Source organism: Schistocerca americana, chromosome 4 (assembly GCF_021461395.2).
Source record: "Schistocerca americana isolate TAMUIC-IGC-003095 chromosome 4, iqSchAmer2.1, whole genome shotgun sequence".
Classification (NCBI taxonomy): Eukaryota; Metazoa; Arthropoda; class Insecta; order Orthoptera; family Acrididae; genus Schistocerca; species Schistocerca americana.
Window position 1 is genome coordinate 778,111,205 of NC_060122.1, and position 19,335 is coordinate 778,130,539.

General features: G+C 41.1%; 1 protein-coding gene across 1 annotated transcript in view; it reads right to left on the reverse strand.

The window, feature by feature from the left end:
* LOC124612777 overlaps positions 1–19,335 on the reverse strand; it is a 431,760-nt gene that overhangs the window by 389,073 nt on the left and 23,352 nt on the right. The window lies entirely within an intron of this gene.

The following is a 19,335-nucleotide window of genomic DNA, read 5'->3' on the forward strand; positions in this document are numbered from 1 at the left end:
ATACTATCCACAAGTTCATCAAGGCACTGTTGGTCCAGACTGTTCTACTCCTCAACGGCGATTCGGCGTAGATCCCTAACAGTGTTAGGTGGGTCACGTCGTCCACTAAACAGCCCTTTTCAATCTATCCTAGGCATGTTCGATAGGGTTCACATCTGGAGAACATGCTGGCCACTTTAGTCGAGCGATGTCGTTATCCTAAAGGAAGTCATTTACAAGATGTGCACGAAGTGGGCGCCAATTGTCGTCCATGAAGATGAATTCCTCGCCAATATGCTGCCGATATGGTTGCCCTATCGGTCGGAGGATGGCATTCACGTATCGTACAGCCGTTACGGCGCCTTCCATGACCACCAGCTGAGTACGCCGGTCCTACATAATGCCACCCCAAAACATCAAGGAACCTCCACCTTGCTGCAGTCGCTGGACAGTGTGTCCAATAAGCCGTTCAGCCTGACCGGGTTGCTTCCAAACACGTCTCCGATAATCGTCTGGTTGAAGGCATATGCGACACGCATCGGTGAAGAGAACGTAATGTCAGTCCATCTGTATCACGCTGCATGGTGTCTTGGTTGCAAAGATGGATCTCGCCATGGACGTCGGGAGTGAAGTTGCGCATCATACAGGCTATTGTGCACAGTCTGAGTCGTAACACGACGTTCTGTGGCTGCACGAAAAGCATTATTCAACATGGTGGCGTTGCTGTCACGGTTCTTACGAGCCATAATCCATAGGTAGCGGTCATCCACTGCAGTAGTAGCCCTTGGGCGTCCTGAGCGAGGCATGTCATCTACACTTCCTGTATCTCTGTATCTCCTCCATGTCCGAACAACATCGCTTTCGTTCACTGCGAGACGCCTCAAGACTTCCCTTGTTGAGAGCCCTTCCTGGCACAAAGTATCGATGTGAACGCGATAGCACCGCGGTATTGACCTTCTAGGCATGGTTGAACTACAGACAACACGAGCCATGTAGCCTCCTGGTGGAATGACTGGAACTGATCGGCTGTCGGACCCCCTCCATCTAATAGGCACTGCTCATGCATGGTTGTTTACATCTTTGGACGGGTTTAGAGACATCTCTTAACAATCAGAGGCACTGTGTCTGTGATACAATATCCACAGTCAACGCATATCTTCAGGAGTTCTGGGAACCGGGGTGATGCAAGACTTTTTTGACGTGTCTATAAAGGTTGATGGGGGGGGGGGGGGAAGGGGGAAGGGGCGCATGTAAATCGGTTGGCTCCTTACTCTAGTAACTACGCTGGAATTCCCATTCCGCGATCCACAAAAGCCACGTAGTAAATATCTGCGTAATTATAGTAGCATTATCGCTGAATGGATAGATTATATAATGGTAAGACAGAGATTTAGGAACCAGGTTCTAAATTGTAAGACATTTCCAGGGGCAGATGTGGACTCTGACCACAATCTATTGGTTATGAACTGTAGATTTAACTGAAGAAACTACAAAGAGGTGGGAATTTAAGGTGATGGGACCTTGATAAACTGACTAAACCAGAGGTTGTACAGAGTTTCAGGGAGAGCATAAGGGAACAATTGACAGGAATGGGGAAAAGAAATACAGTAGAAGAAGAATGGGTAGCTCTGAAGGATGGAGTAGTGAAGGCAGCAGAGGATCAAATAGGTAAAAAGACGAGGGCTAGTAGAAATCTTTGGGTAACAGAAGAGATACTGAATTTAATTGATGAAAGGAGAAAGCACATAAATACAGTAAGTGAAGCAGGCAAAAATGAATACAAACGTCTCAAAAATGAGATCGACAGGAAGTGCAAAATGGCTAAGCAGGGATGGCTAGAGGACAAATGTAAAGATGTAGAAGCTTGTCTCACTAGGGGTGAGATAGATACTGCCACAGGACCTTTGGAGAAAAGAGAGCCACTTGTATGAGTATCAAGAGCTCAGATGGAAACCCAGTTCTAAGCAAAGAAGGGAAAGCAGAAAGGTGGAAGGAGTATATAGAGGGTCTATACAGGGGCGACGTTCTTGAGGACAATATTCTGGAAATGGAAGAGGAGATAGATGAAGATGAAATGGGAGATATGATACTGCGTGAAGAGTTTGACAGAGCACTGAAAGGCCTAAGTCGAAACAAGGCCCCGGGAGTAGACAACATTCCATTAGAACTACTGACAGCCTTGAGAGAGCCAGTCCTGACAAAACTCTACCAACTGGTGAGCAAGATGTATGAGACAGGCGAAATTCCCTCAGACTTCAAGAAGAATATAATAATTCTAATCCCAAAGAAAGCAGGTGTTGACAGATGTGAAAATTATCGAACTATCAGTTTAATAAGTCACAGCTGCAAAATACTAACGCGAATTCTTTACAGACGAATGGAAAAACTGGTAGAAGCCGAACTCGGGGAAGATCAGTTCGGATTCCGTAGAAATATTGGAACACGTGAGGCAATACTGACCCTACGACTTACCTTAGGAGCTAGATTAAGGAAAGGCAAACCTACGTTCCTAGCATTTGTAGACTTAGAGAAAGCTTTTGACAATGTTGACTGGAATACTCTCTTTCAAATTCTGAAGGTGGCAGGGGTAAAATACAGGGAGCGAAAGGCTAGTTACAATTTGTACAGAAAGCAGATGGCAGTTATAAGAGTCGAGGGGTATGAAAGGGAAGCAGTGGTTGGGAAGGGAGTGAGACAGGGTTGTAGCCTCTCCCCGATGCTACTCAATCTGTGTATTGAGCAAGCAGTAAAGGAAACAAATGAAAAATTCTGAGCAGGTATTAAAATCCATGGAGAAGAAATAAAAACTTTGAGGTTCGCCGATGACATTGTAATTCTGTCAGAGACAGCAAAGGACTTGGAAGAGCAGTTGAACGGAATGGACAGTGTCTTGAAAGGAGGATATAAGATGAACATCAACAAAAGCAAAACGAGGATAATGGAATGTAGTCGAATTAAGTCGGGTGATGCTGAGGGAATTAGATTAGGAAATGAGACACTTAAAGTAGTAAAGGAGTTTTGCTATTTGGGGAACAAAATAACTGATGGTGGTCGAAGTAGAGAAGATATAAAATGTAGACTGGCAATGGCAAGGAAAGCGTTTCTGAAGAAGAGAAATTTGTTAACATCGAGTATAGATTTAAGTGTCAGGAAATCGTTTCTGAAAGTATTTGTATGGAGTGTAGCCATGTATGGAAGTGAAACATGGACGATAAATAGTTTGGACAAGAAGAGAATAGAAGCTTTCGAAATGTGGTGCTACAGAAGAATGCTGAAGATTAGATGGGTAGATCACATAACTAATGAGGAGGTATTGAATAGAATTGGGGAGAAGAGGAGTTTGTGGCACAACTTGACCAGAAGAAGGGATCGCTTGGTAGGACATGTTCGGAGGCATCAAGGGATCACCAATTTAGTATTGGAGGGCAGCGTGGAGGGTAAAAATTGTAGAGGGAGACCAATTGATGAATACACTAAGCAGATTCAGAAGGATGTAAGCTGCAGTAGATACTGGGAGATGAAGAAGCTTGCACAGGATAGGGTAGCATGGAGAGCTGCATCAAACCAATCTCAGGACTGAAGACCTCAATAACAACAACAACAACAACAACAATCGCTGAATGCGAGTCCAGTGACTGTCACTACACCGTCTCTGTCGATCTCTACTGTACAACTTTGCGCTTAATGTCCGCATGATGTGGTATATTCTGGACAGCGCCTTCAGTTTTTCAAAACTTTCTTTCTACCGCTTTTCTGACGTGGTTTCCTTGTAGACCCGAATATCTGGTCTGGCACATATGGCAACTAAGTGGCGATACATATAAGAAATCTGCCGCGCGCTTCAGAAGATGCACTTTCGCACGCTGAAAGTCACTCACCGTCTCGTCCTTGTGACCTACGTCAGTGAGGTTTAACAATACAGGCGATTTCTGACCGTTCTATTTTGTTTCATAAATCCAGGAAGTCCCTGAAATATCTATTAGCTTTGATCTTGTTGCAGGATCCTAGAGCATATTCTAATCTCTAACATTATCATGACATTCCCGGAGAAGAGAAAAGCAAGCTTCGTAAAAGAATCAGCATGGTTACAGGAATGAACACTCGTGAGAATCACATCTTGCTTAATTCACACATGTATTGCAAACAATAGATGGAAGTTAACACGTAGATTCCGTGTTCCTACATTTCTGGAAGACGCTCGACACACTATCGCATCATCTATACTACAATTCTGTTATCCTAGGATACAGTACACGAAATCATACCAGTTGCTGGTTGTCTATCCAACAATTCCCCAGGACAACAAAAATTTTATTTTCAGTATTTCATATAAATAATGGCTGAATTTAAAAATTTAATTTGTTGACATAATCTTCTCGTCAGGTGATATAACCTTATCTGACAAGTTCAACACAGTGAGACAAATTACAAAGTATGTCACGTCTGGCGGCAGTGCAACTCACCACCCTAAATACCCACATTACATTCATCTAGTACTTGAAAGTGAGATCACTTAATGACTCGCAACAAACTTTACGTACAATTTCAAACTTTTACGAAACTTTTCTCGCTGGCACCACCCACAAAATGATGACAGGAAAAAAGTTAATCACTTAATACATTTTCACTGTTCATGCAGTACAACTGCTGCACCAGAATGACGTTTTAATTTATTTATCCTTTAATACTAATTCTATTCGCAACACGTTTTTCAGACAGTGTCCACATGTAATACAGAAGATACTTGTACAATGATATCATTTTAGACACATGGCTGGGGAGACATAAAATCAAATGTTGAGATTTTTTAAAAATTCAGCTTTTGCTTAAAATGGAGCACAAATTAACCGCACTATACTCGTCCATTGTTTGATAATGGGAGCACTTAGCTACTTGCAACAGACTTCAAACGTAATTTCAAAATCCTTCTATACACTTTTTCTTCCTTACACGCTTAACGTCAAATATTTGGTATATTACCTCGTCTGTAAAGTAAACCTTAGCCTGAAGCTGTTTTATACACGAGAGTTCGATTCTTTAAAGAATTGGGAGGGGGTAGGATGTTACTGGTCGGCTGCTGCCAAAGATACGAGTATCTTTGCGAAGACGTAATTGACTCGAGGAATATATGACTAATAGCACCCAGTACAGAAACAGAAGTAACATCGTTGTCCCACGAGAAAGAGTAAAAGGACCTCTAATATTTTCAATAAACAAATGATTTATCAGACAGGATCACTAACATTTCTCGCTGACGTTGTTGTGTTCAGGAAATTGGAATCGTTGAAAGACAGTAAGAAATAGTATAAATATTTTTACAAGATTTTCATTTAATGTAATGAGTGGCAACTCTTTAAATATGGATACATGTAAGATAGCGCCTTCAGCTAAGATACTCAACAGTATCTGATTTCAGTAAAATCAGCATTAGGGAAGAGGAATGGAAGCCTAAGATTTGTTGGAAGGATTCTGGGAAAGTGCGACGCACCTGCAAAACAAATTCGACAAGAGATGCTAGTGCGGCAAATTCTAGAATACTATTTCAGCAATGGGGGCCGTTATCAAGTAGACGTGACACAGGCATCTCAATTCAGAGACGCGGTTCTGGGATCGTAACAGATTGGTATAGCCCGTACGAGTGTGAGAGAAATGGTCAGGGAACTTAAACAGGAATCCTTGGAAGAGGGAGCAGTTCCCGCGAATCCCTACTGGGGAACTTAAAGAACTTGTATTCGAAGAAAACCGCGCGACCATTATGTTGCTACCGTCGTATATCTCGCTCGCTTAGGGATCACACGGGAATAATACAGGAGATATTAGGGTGCTTACAGAGGTATACAGAAAACCTTTCTTCCCCCGCTCGATACGCACATGGAATAGGAAGAAAAATCCCATTCCAACTAATGTTCGAGTAATTGCTGAACAATCACGGTGCATATACATAAAAAAGCAATTTTTATTTGATTTGGTGATGAATGAAATTAAATCTATATCAGTTAGTTACAATGATTTGTACTAGATGGCACTTATCTAGCTGGAAGTTTCTCTACTTTGTCTTCCCTCCCTTTTTGTGTCAGCTGTTTGCTACGTAGAACTGTGTGAATTTATGAAAAATTGTGTAAAAAAATAATCCATCAAGTACCCAGACAGTTCCTTTATTTATTTATTTTTTCCGCTATAACAGCATAAATAACTTTCTGTTTCCACAGTTATACAAATATTTGGCATTACAGGTTATGGGAAAGAGAAAAGACATTTCTCCAAGGGATGATTTTGAGATTCAAAGCTGAAGCACTCTCGAACAGGCAAGTTGCTAGGAAATTATCAGTTGACCACAAAACTGTGGGAATTGTATTAAAGAAACAAGCTGAAACTTGAGAGTCAAGTTTGAGGTACAAATGTGGTCTGAGGTAAATCTGCAGTCCCGGATTGAGCACAGCACTGAAAATTATAGAAAAAACACAGAAAACCGAGTTCACGGCACACTGCTTTTAAGTTTGAGCAGGAGTTTGTGATCTCAACTTCCATCAGACAGTGTTAAGACGCCTGTCTTACCTCAACCGTACGAATAAAAAACCTGCAAAGAAAGCCTAACTAAAAAAGCAGCATGTTCAAGAAAGAAAAACATCTACATCTACATACATACTCCGCAAGCCACCTGACGGTGTGTGGCGGACGGTACCTTGACTACCTCTATCGGTTTTCCCTTCTATTCCAGTCTCGTATTGTTCGTGGAAAGAAGGATTGTCGGTATGCCTCTGTGTGGGCTCTAATCGCTCTGATTTTACCCTCATGGTCTCTTTCGCGAGGTATACGTAGGGAGGAGCAATATACTGCTTGACTCCTCGGTGAAGATATGTTCTCGAAACTTCAACAAAAGCCCGTACCGAGCAACTGAGCGTCTCTCCTGCAAAGTCTTCCACTGGAGTTTTATCTATCATCTCCGTAACGCTTTCGCGATTACTAAATGATCCTGTAACGAAGCGCGATGCTCTCCGTTGGATCTTCTCTATCTCTTCTCTCAGCCCTATCTGGTACGGATCCCACACCGGTGAGCAGTATTCAAGCAGTGGGCGAACAAGTGTACTGTAACCCACTTTCTTTGTTTTCGGACTGCATTTCCTTAGGATTCTTCCAATGAATCTCCGCGTGGCATCTGCTTCACCGACGATCAACTTTATTGATCACTCTATTTTAAATCACTCCTAATGCCTACTCCCAGGTAATTTATGTAATTAACTGCTTCCAGTTGCTGACCTGCTATATTGTAGCTAAATGATAAAGGATGCATTCGCGATGTGTATCAGCAGCAGACATCCGAGGACTGGAAGGCAAGGTTTTTTTCGGATGAGAAGTAGTTTAATGTGTATGGCAATGACAGTGGTTTGAAACTGTGGATGGAGCCAGGAGAGGAACTGAAGAAAGATTGTGTCACTGACACGAAGAAGTTCTGTCAAAGTGCAATACTGTGGGGAGCAGTACGTTATAAAGGAGTGCGCAGCATTAAGGTTGCGTAGTTTCAATTACAGTATTAAAATACTGTGATATCCTTACAAATTAGCTAATACTGCAAGCCGTCATTTCGGTGAAGGAAATCTTGGGCCATTCATTTTTCAAGACGACAGTGCTAGCAGTCTCCATGCCAACATTGTCCAGGAGTGCTATGCAGATCCACCCAAATTCTCCAGAGATGAATTCCTTTGAGCATTTGTGGGATGTCTAGAACAACTAAATAAATATTATTATACCAGTGGAAGGGAGTTAATTGAGAAAATTGTTCACGTCTGGTACGATGAAATTGGATCTAAACGATCTACATCTACATATATACTCCGCTAGCCACCAAGCGGTGTGTGGCGGAGGGCATAATTCGCGCCAAAGTCATGTTTCCTCCCCTGTGTTCCATTCGCGGATCGCGCGAGGGAGAAACGACTGTCGGAACGCCTCAGTACGAGCTCTTATTTCCCTTATCTTTGAATGATGATCATTACGCGATTTGAAAGTTGGTGATAATAATATATGCTCTACATCCTCGGTGACGATTGGATTTCGGAATTTAGAGAGCAGCCCCTTCTGTTTAGCGCTTCGTCTATCTGCAAGTGTGTCTCACTTCAAACTTTCTATGAGATTTGTAACGCTCTCGCGATGGCTAAATGTACCAGTCACGAATCTTGCCGCTCTTCTTTGGACCTTCTCAATCTCTTGAATCAGACCCAACTGGTAAGGGTCCCATACAGACTAACAATAAGACTGGACGAACTAACGCATTGTAAACCATTTCCTTTGTTGAAGGACTATATCGCTTCAGGATTCTACCAATAAACCGCAGTTTAGAGTTCGCCTTACCCGTTACTTGTGTAACCTGATCATTCCATTTGAGATCATTTCGAATAGTCACAGCCAGATACTTGACTGATGTTACCGCTTCCAAAGACTGATCATTTATTTTGTACTCTTACATTAATGGGGATTTTCGCCTTGTTATACGCAGTAGATTACACTTACTGATATTGAGAGATAACTGCCAGTCATTACACCACGCACTTATTTTCTGCAAATCTTCATTGCTTTGTCCACAACTTTCGTGTGATACTACTTTCCTGTAGACTACAGCATCATCGGCAAACAGTCTAAGGCCGCTGTCAATACCATCAACCAGATCGCTTATGCAAATCGTAAAAAGCAGAGGACGAGACGATGTAATATTATGTTCTGTACAATTTTTACTTTAAACAAAAATAACCTTAAACCAATGAAATGGATTCTTTGTTGTTGTTGTTGTTGTTGTGACATACATGAAGTAAAATTTATATGTGGGAGATACTATTTTGGACCATACTGCATTTGTTCGAAGTACTCTCCGCCACACACTGTACAGTGATACGCCGAGTGTGAAAGTATATGTAGTCATCATTGTTAATTGTTTGTCCAACGAGTTCATGTGCTTAGCCCAAAAGTTTTTTTGGCTGTTGTTGCTTTTTTATTATCCTTCAAATCTAACAAGTCTATTCTGCCACTCCCCGCAGCTTCGTACTGTTCCAACAACATCACAAGGGAAGCATCCACACAAAACTGTCAAGAACAGTGGCTTTTCTCTCGAATCGCACTCGACGACGGCGCGCCGTGCGTGGGGAGCCCACGTGGCGGAGACAGCGGCTCGGCTCGTTAACAATTCTCCACCTGCCGCCGGCAGACGGCTGCGGGAAGTGCCCTCCCCTGCCCGCAGGCTGATAGAGCCTTATCCGACGACACGCCTCGGCAACGCTGCCAGCGGAAACGAGAATGCGTCAGGAAAAAACGAAAACGGTGGGTATGAGTCACTGAGGTTTTGGCAGTTTGTGGTCAATAGTAGGTAGGATCTTCCTTACTGCCTAACAACAAAACTGAAAAGTTAGCTCTCGCACTAAAATAAACTTTACTGTAAAACTATGATCCAACGAAATTCGTCCTCGCAATTGTTTCTGATGCTCTTGTTGTTGTTAATGTTTAACACCCCCTCGACGGCAATGGGTGGATTGGTTGTTGTTGTTGTGGTCTTCAGTCCTGAGACTGGTTTGATGCAGATCTCCATGCTACTCTATCCTGTGCAAGCTTCTTCATCTCCCAGTACCTGCTGCAACCTACATCCTTCTGTATCTGTTTAGTGTATTCATCTCTTGGTCTCCCTCTACGATTTTTACCCTCCAATACTAAATTGGTGATCCCTTGATGCCTCAGAACATGTCCTACCAACCGGTCCCTTCTTCTAGTCAAGTTGTGCCACAAACTCCTCTTCTCCCCAATTCTATTCAATACCTCCTCATTAGTTATGTGATCTACCCATCTAATCTTCAGCATTCTTCTGTAGTACCACATTTCGAAAGCTTCTGTTCTCTTCTTGTCTAAACTATTTATCGTCCATGTTTCACTTCCATACATGGCTACACTCCATACAAATACTTTCAGAAACGATTTCCTGACACTTAAATCTATACTCGATGTTAACAAATTTCTCTTCTTCAGAAACGCTTTCCTTGCCATTGCCAGTCTACATTTTATATCCTCTCTACTTCGACCATCACAGTTATTTTGCTCCCCAAATAGCAAAACTCCTTTACTACTTTCAGTGTCTCATTTCCTAATGGAATCCCTCAGCATCACCCGATTTAAATCGACTACATTCCATTATCCTCGTTTTGCTTTTGTTGATGTTCATCTTTATCCTCCTTTCAAGACACTGTTCATTCCATTCGACTGCTCTTCCAAGTCCTTTGCTGTCTCTGACAGAATTACAATGTCATCATCGAACCTCAAAGTTTTTATTTCTTCTCCATGGATTTTAATACCCAGTCCGAATTTATCTTTTTTTTTCTTTACTGCTTGCTCAGTATACAGACTGATGCGTTTGGACGCTGATGACCACGCTGTTTAGCGCCCGAAAACCTCAAAAAAACCACACACACACACACACACACACACACACACACACACACACACACACACACAACATCGGGGAGAGGCTACAACCCTGTCTCACTCCCTTCACAACCACTGCTTCCCTTTCATGCCCCTGGACTCTTGTAACTACCATCTGGTTTCTGAACAACTTGCAAATAGCCTTTCGCTCCCTGTATTTTACCCCTGCTACCCTCAGAATTTGAGAGAGAGTATTCCAGTCAACATTATCAAAAGCTTTCTCTAAGTCTACAAATGCTAGAAACGTGGATTGGTATGGTGACTAAAAAGAAATTCCTATCCCGTTCAAATAGCCTAAAGAAATAATCAGGCATACCTTGCTGACGGAACCACCCACATATTGTCTTGGAAAGACAAAAGAAAAGCCTAAATAACGATGTGATAACTACGTTTAAATCTGTCACCTTTATGGCACACCACCGACTAATTCAGTAGTTTCAGTCAGCCATTAATCAAGTCTACTAAGCGTTTCGCAGTAAGCTCGGGATAGCATACGTTAACTTGGTACAGGGATTTTCAAAGAAGATAAGATACCTGGCTACCAAAACAAGTTGGCAGTAAGGCAGGATGAGTTCGAACCTCTCTCGGAAGAGGTCTTTGTCACTACTAAGGACGCTAAAGATTGATCTCGCAGGGGAAACTTACGTGATTTACGTCTCCCGTCCTAGGCAAAAACACTTCAGCTGGTTCAGTGAGATTTCTCCATCTATCCTTGTCAGATATGTCCCTTCTCGATACCGAACTCCCCTACCTCCTCCCAGTCGGTGACATGTTTATTTCACATAAAACATCAATTTTTGACATTTTCTGGAAACCATGTACAAAACGCTTCTTCGTGAATTTAGTATGTTTTCGTTGTTTCATGTGACACTGAATTAATTAACCTAAATCCCATTGCTAAAACGCAGATGCCATTCACCCAAGAGTTGATTTGAACTCTAATACATTCATTCAGTATGCTATGAAAATGAATCTCGAAGTATTGGATTTGGCAAAACAAACAGTCAACAATCAAAACTCCAAAAGTACAGTTAGCAGAGCGATGCGGTTTTCGCGCAGGCGTGTGCAAAAACATGGAACTTTAATAATAGAAAAGGTTTTCGCAGAATAATTAAGTTTATTCAAGGACGGGCGACGGTCTAGGGAGCCTGGAGCGGCTATCAATCTTAATTTAAAAACATTTTCTGGGTCGTGGAAATGGGAATTAATGTTTACATGCTTGCTTAGGCAAGCCGATCTTTCACAAGTTAACCTGATAAAGTTTCGCTAAAAAATATCGTTGTGGAGAGAAAATTTTCCTAGGCAATGTAGGAAACTCATAAATAATAAGATGGCGATAAAAAAAAATTGATTTCAACACGTACACGAAACTGCACAAAATAATGGATTAGGCAAAAATTTAAACTTGTAAGAGGGAGAAATGAAGTTGATACAAAATGACTACATATAACATAAAAGTGTTCGTAACACATGCCAGGCACTTCATTGTATTTACGTCATCGGTTTTCTTCACGACACCGAAAAAAGGCAAATGCAATCACGACAGACAACAGTAGACTTACCAAACAAATCTTCTGTCACGTTGAAAATAGCAAAAGAGCAACTTACGGATACAAGGAATGAACAGACATGACAGAAATGAAACGTCCTGACAGATTAAAACTGTGTGCCGGACCGAGACTCGAAATCGGAACCTGCAACTTTCGCGGTCAAGTGCTCTAGCGACTAAATTACCGAAGCACTATCCGCGACCCGCCCTTACTTCCGCCAGTACCTCGTCTCCTACCTTCCAAACTTCACAGAAGTTCTCCTACGAAGCGCGGGATTAGCCGAGCGGTCTCAGGCGCTGCAGTCATGAACTGTGCGGCTGGTCCCAGCGGAGGTTCGAGTCCTCCCTCGGGCATGGGTATGTGTGTTTGTCCTTAGGATAATTTAGGTTAAGAAGTGTGTAAGCTTAGGGACTGATGACCCTAGCAGTTAAGTCCCGTAAGATTTCACACACATTTGAACATTTTTTTCTCCTACGAAACTTACGAGATTAGCACTCCTGAAAGAAAGGACATGGTGGAGACATGGGAGATGTTTCCAGAATGAATCTCAAAGCTGTCGTGAGTCTGGTTAGGTAGCTCAGTCGGTGGAGCATTTGTCCGCGAAAGGGGAAGGTTCAGAGTTCAAGTCTCCGTACACCACAGGAATCTGCCAGGAAGTTTCATATCAGCGCACACTAGTGCAGAGTGGAAATTTCATTCCGGAAACATCCACCAGGCTACGGCTAAGCCATGTCTCCGCAGTATCCTTTCTTCCAGGAGTTCTAGTCTCGCAAGTCCTATTGGAGGGTGTATGGACTTGCATTCCTCCATCTTTTGTACAGAGTTACGCAGAAAATTATAGGCACACTTACAGATTAACATGGACTCCAAACCACTATGCAACTGGTAATTTTTCGTCTTAAATTACCAGAAACGAAAGAAGAGATACGTATTAGAAAAGAGACCGATATGGATTGAACTTGGGATTTTTCAATTTGCGGTCTAGCATTCACAAAATAACACTGCAAAAGAAAAAAAAAAAACTGGAAGATCGAAATGCTATTGGAAAGCGAATATGAAAACAAAACGTTGCAGAAGTAATTCGATGAGTTATTTTGCGTTGTCCCCAAATGGCCAAAATCGAATGAAGACGAAATGTACCTACAAACATTTGCACCACACAACTTACCCATTCAGATGTCTGAGAAGTAATGGCAGTTTAATTTATTTCTTTCATTTTTACATACTTTTTCAGCTTCATTCCTGTGATGAGGGCAGTATCGTCTGTACTATCCGACCTACTGATTGTTAATTTTTTTGTGTTACTTTGAATGATGCTGTAGTTTAATAGGACTTCCAAAACAGCGTCTACATACGGAAATAAAATGAATCATGAGGATCTTCTAGGTATCTAAGTTGAACTGGTTTCTGCCTCAGTATCAGGTTGGCCACACAACAGTCAGAGCTATCGGAATTTATAAGATGGTTGCATTTTAGATTCTCAGTACAGGTGTAGTCAGGATTTTAATTCGACTGAGAGCTGAATAGCTCCTGTCCTGGTCCACCTTGAGGCGGTAGCTACATAATTATTACGCTAGCTTTGTAATCAGCGACCACTGCCTCATAGTCATGTTGTGCACCAGGCTGCTGGGTAGAAAAGAAACCAAAAAATCAACAATAATACACGTTCTGAAGACGATTAGGGTGGGAATAGGAGCCAAGATCACACCGCCATCCAAATGTAGGCCTAAGTAGTGCAATCGCTGTTATGGCAGTAGTCGGATAAACGCAAAGTTAGCACAGGTTCTGCCTCCAAATAAGCTATCCTGAAGACAGCAGCGTGAGGCACAAACCCTTTGTAAACGGTGGAGATGTTTGCGGCGAACAAAGAGTGATTGTTCTGCTGCGGCAGAGATCATCACGATTTCAGGGAGCACGCAGCTAACAATGACGTCGCTGGGAGCCTCATGAATGCGCAAGTGAAGCTGTCCCGCTTCATTAAATATCCAGGGGCGCCGGCAGCTCTAACGGAACTGCAGTTCTACAAAGAAAACTAACAATAGATGCGACAGGGCGTGCAAACCGCTACACCGCACGTCCCCTCCTCCCACTCCCCCTCAAGATTAGAGCACCGGAAGGGCGTAGAGCTAGACGGAAGGTTAAGAGAAGCACATGAACAAGGGTTAAATTACAAAAACAAAATAATTATTAAAAATAAGTGGCTAAAATACCAAGCTTAAAACATATACCATAAGTAGATCAGAATGATTTAAGAGAAGTATACATAGTAAAATACTGTAGTTATGGCTGCTGTTCGTGGTTAGTGCTGAATATATTTATCGTGCTTCGACGCTGACGGCGGATATAACAACCAGTCTTGGGGAACAGCTTTAGAGTCGGTTGAGAATCAACAGAGGGAACAAGGAAATGAGTCATGCAATGACATCACCTGTACTACGTCGTTTTACATCTACCAGGGAAAAATCATAGAATAGTGCTCTACTTTCGAGTAGACTGTGCAGAAGGCAAAAGGGTGAAGTGTTACAGGATATGGTTTGCTCACTACACGGCGCTGTTTGTGAAACACATGAATGAGCTTTTTAAATGATGGAGACATAAACAGAAAATGCGAAGGATTCGAAACAAAAATAAGAAAAAAAATCCAAAAGCTAGATACTGGGAGGAAAAGGAGAGACAGCCAAAATCAGGATAGGAGAACAACTACGAAGTCGCAAAATTCTAATACTTGTGAAATATAACGGAGGGCCTAAATTATGAAATAAAAATACGATCGAGATTCCTCTACTAACCATTGAATAAAAAGCCGGGGAAAATAGATCGCGCGACCTGACGGCGGATTGTTTACTCGCTAGTTTCCGCCGTACCAATATTTCCAGTAACATCAGCCTCCTTTCCTCATCTTTTCACCGTATAGAATCATACCATATATACGGGGTGAATCAGGAGCAAAAGCACATGGTTTGAGGGGTGATAGCGATTCTGAAAAAAAAAAAAAAGAAAAAAAAAAAAAATTCATATGGACGTATGCCCTATTCCAAATAGATTCCGAGATAGTACACATTAAATATCACTTTTGTACGTTTTTCTTGAATAACTCCAAAACCGCAACCTCCAGCGAAAACGTATCGCAATACAAAATTAAACTACATTAAATTTCCTACAGGAAAGGTCGTATTCATTTTTTCTCTCTCTAGAACTATTGGTTTGAGCGAAGAGCGTGAGAACGTTGAAAAACTCGCTCGAGGCGCATGCGCTGTAGCTTACGTGGTTTCTGTAGGCCAATTTGAGGTAGCATATTGAAGTAGCAAGTGAGACGAACTGTTTGATCGGGACACTTGTGGTCTATCAAGTCGGGGAAACTACCTCACATTGGCCTACAAAAACTACGTAAGCTACAGCGCATGGACGTCGAGCGAGTTTTTAAACATTCTCACGCTCTCTTTGCACAAACAAATTGTTCAAGAGATAAAATAAATAGGACCTTTTTTTGTAGGAAACTTAACACAGTTTAATTTTGTACTGCGACACGTTTTCGCTGGAGGGGGCGGTTTTCGAGTTATTCAAGAAAAACGTACAAAAATGATATTAAATGTGTTCTATCTCGGAAACCATTCGGAATAGGGCACACATCCATACGACGATTTTGTTCAAAATCATTAATACCATCATCCCTCAAAGCATGTACCTATCCTCCTCACACCACACACACAAACTGCCCACATATCGCAGCGATCGATAGCTTGGCATTCCCACGCAGTCTGATGAATCGCTCGCGACTTGTGACGACATTGCTCCCTACCTGTGGATCATTCCTCTTCTCTAAAATTTGTTGTGTTTATTGCTCGAGTGTTTGGGATCCGAACCAGGTCGGACTGAAGGAAGACATCGAAGCAATTCAGAGGAGGGCTGCTAGAATTGTGACCGGTATGTTCGAACAAAACGCAAGTGTCACGGAGATGTTTCGGGAAATGAAATTGGAATTCCTGGAGGGAAGGCGGCATTTTTTCGGGAAATACAATTAAGAAAATTTAGAGAATCGGCATTTAAAGCTGACTCCCGAACGATTCTGCTGCCACCAATATACATCGCGCGGCAGGACCGCGAAGATACGAGAAATTAGGGCTCATACGGGGGCGAACAGACAATCGTTTTTACCTCGCTCTATTTTCGAGTGAATAGGAGGGGGAATGACAAGTAGTGGTACAGGGTACCCTCCGCCACGCACCTTACGGTGGCTTGCGGAGTATCTCTGTAGATTATTATTATTATTTCTTTCTTGTCTCAGACGTTATGTCTGGTTAAAAATGGAAGGTGACGCGGACCTTGATCAAGCGTGACTTCCTTTTAACTGTACGGTATATGTTACATTGCATTTAGGAACTTTCGGGTAATTGAACAACTGTCAATAATTACAGATTTCTGTAGTTGTATATATAAGTTTGGATGTAGCTGTATTGCATTGATATACTGGTGGATATTGTGTGGTATGACTCCTGTAGTTGATAGTATAATTGGTATAATGTCAACTTTATACTGATGCCACATGTCCTTGACTTCCTCAGCCAGTTGGATGTATTTTTCAATTTTTTCTCCTGTTTTCTTTTGTATATTTGTTGTATTGGGTATGGATATTTCGATTAGTTGTGTTAATTTCTTCTTTTTATTGGTGAGTATGATGTCAGGTTTGTTATGTGGTGTTGTTTTATCTGTTATAATGGTTCTGTTCCAGTATAATTTGTATTCATCGTTCTCCAGTACATTTTGTGGTGCATACTTGTATGTGGGAACATGTTGTTTTATTAGTTTACGTTGTATGGCAAGCTGTTGATGTATTATTTTTGCTACATTGTCATGTCTTCTGGGGTATTCTGTATTTGCTAGTATTGTACATCCGCTTGTGATGTGATCTACTGTTTCTATTTGTTGTTTACAAAGTCTGCATTTATCTGTTGTGGTATTGGGATCTATAATAATATGCTTGCTGTAATATCTGGTGTTTAGTGTTTGATCCTGTATTGCAATCATGAATCCTTCCGTCTCACTGTATATATTGCCTTTTCTTAGCCATGTGTTGGATGCGTCTTGATCGATGTGTGGCTGTGTTAGATGATACGGGTGCTTGCCATGTAGTGTTTTCTTTTTCTAATTAACTTTCTTCGTATCTGTTGATGTTATGTGATCTAAAGGGTTGTAGAAGTGGTTATGAAATTGCAGTGGTGTAGCCGATGTATTTATATGAGTATTGCTTTGTGTATTTTGCTAGTTTCTGCTCGTTCTATAAAGAATTTTCTTAAATTGTCTAACTGTCCTTAATGTAGGTTTTTTATGTCGATAAATCCCCTTCCTCCTTCCTTTCTGCTTAATGTGTATCTTTCAGTTGCTGAATGTATGTGATGTATTCTATATTTGTGGCATTGTGATCATGTAAGTGTATTGAGTGCTTCTAGGTCTGTGTTACTCCATTTCACTACTCCAAATGAGTAGGTCAATATAGCATAAGTCAGTATAGCATAAGTATTTATAGCTTTTGTCTTGTTTCTTGCTGTCAATTCTGTTTTCAGTTTTTTTGTTAGTCTTTGTCTATATTTTTCTTTTAGTTCTTCTTTAATATTTGTATTACCTATTCCTATTTTTTGTCTGTATCCTAGATATTTATAGGCATCTGTTTTTTCCACCGCTTCTATGCAGTCGCTGTGGTTATCCAATATGTAATCTTCTTGTTTAGTGTGTTTTCCATTGACTATGCTGTTTTTCTTACATTTGTCTGTTCCAAAAGCCATATTTATATCATTGCTGAATACTTCTGTTATCTTTAGTAATTGGTTGAGTTGTTGATTTGTTGCTGCCAGTAGTTTTAGATCATCCATGTATAGCAGATGTGTGATTTTGTGTGGGTATGTTCCAGTAATATTGTATCCATAATTTGTATTATTTAGAATGTTGGATAGTGGGTTCAGAGTAAGGCAGAACCAGAAAGGACTTAATGAGTCTCCTTGGTATATTCCACGCTTAATCTGTATTGGCTGTGATGTGATATTACTTGAATTGTGGTTTTCCAATTTTTCATTACTATGTTTAGGAACTGTATCAATTTAGGATCTACTTTGTATATTTCCAATATTTGTAGTAACCATGAGTGGGGTACACTATCAAAAGCTTTTTGGTAATCAATGTATGCATAGTGTAGCGACCTTTGTTTAGTTTTAGCTTGATATGTCACCTCTGCATCTTTTATCAGTTGCTCTTTACATCCTCGTGCTCCTTTGCAACAGCCTTTTGTTCTTCATTTATAATTTTGTTCTGTGTTGTATGTGTCATTAATTTCTGTGTGATGACTGAAGTTAATATTTTGTATATTGTTGGTAGGCACGTTATGGGGCGATATTTAGCTGGGTTTGCTGTGTCTGCTTGATCTTTACGTTTCAGATAAGTTATTCCATGTGTAAGTGTATCAGGGAATGTGCATGGGTCTGCAATGTAACTGTTAAATAATTTAGTTAGCTGTGAATGTGTTGAGGTGAATTTCTTTAGCCAGAAATTTGCTATTTTATCTTGTCCAGGGGCTTTCCAATTGTGAGTAGAATTAATTGCTCGGGTGACTTCATGTTGCAAAATTATCATTTCAGGCATTTGTGGTATCATCTTGAATGTATCTGTTTCTGCTTGTATCCACCGTGCATGCCTGTTATGTTGTACCGGGGTTGACCATATGTTGCTCCAGAAGTGTTCCATGTCTGTTATGTTTGGTGGATTGTCTATTTTAATGTGTGTGTTATCTATTGTCTGGTAAAATTTCTTTTGGTTTGTGTTGAATGTTTGGTTTTGTTTCCTTCTATTTTCACTTTTTTGTATCTTCTACGTCGTTTGGCCAATGCTTGTAATTTATGCTTATTTTCATCTAATTGCTCTATCACTTCTTGTTGTGTGATTTTACCTAACCTTTTTCGGTTTTTTTTCCTGACATTTCATTTCTTATAAATTGTGTTAGCTGTCCGATGTCTTTTCTCAGTTTTTCTATTCTGATCTGTAGCCTGCGTTGCCATGCTGGTTTTGTGGGTTTCTACTTCTTATTATTATTATTATTGGTTCAAATGGCTCTGAGCACTATGGGACTTAACATCTGTGGTCATCAGTCCCCTAGAACTTAGAACTACTTAAACCTAACTAACCTAAGAACATCACACACATCCATGCCCGAGGCAGGATTCGAACCTGCGACCGTAGCAGTCGCGCGGTTCCGGACTGAGCGCCTGAACCGCTAGACCACCGCGGCCGGCTATTATTATTATTATTATTATTATTATTATTATTATTATTATTAATTTCGCTATGGTCGCGTACAGTTAGAACT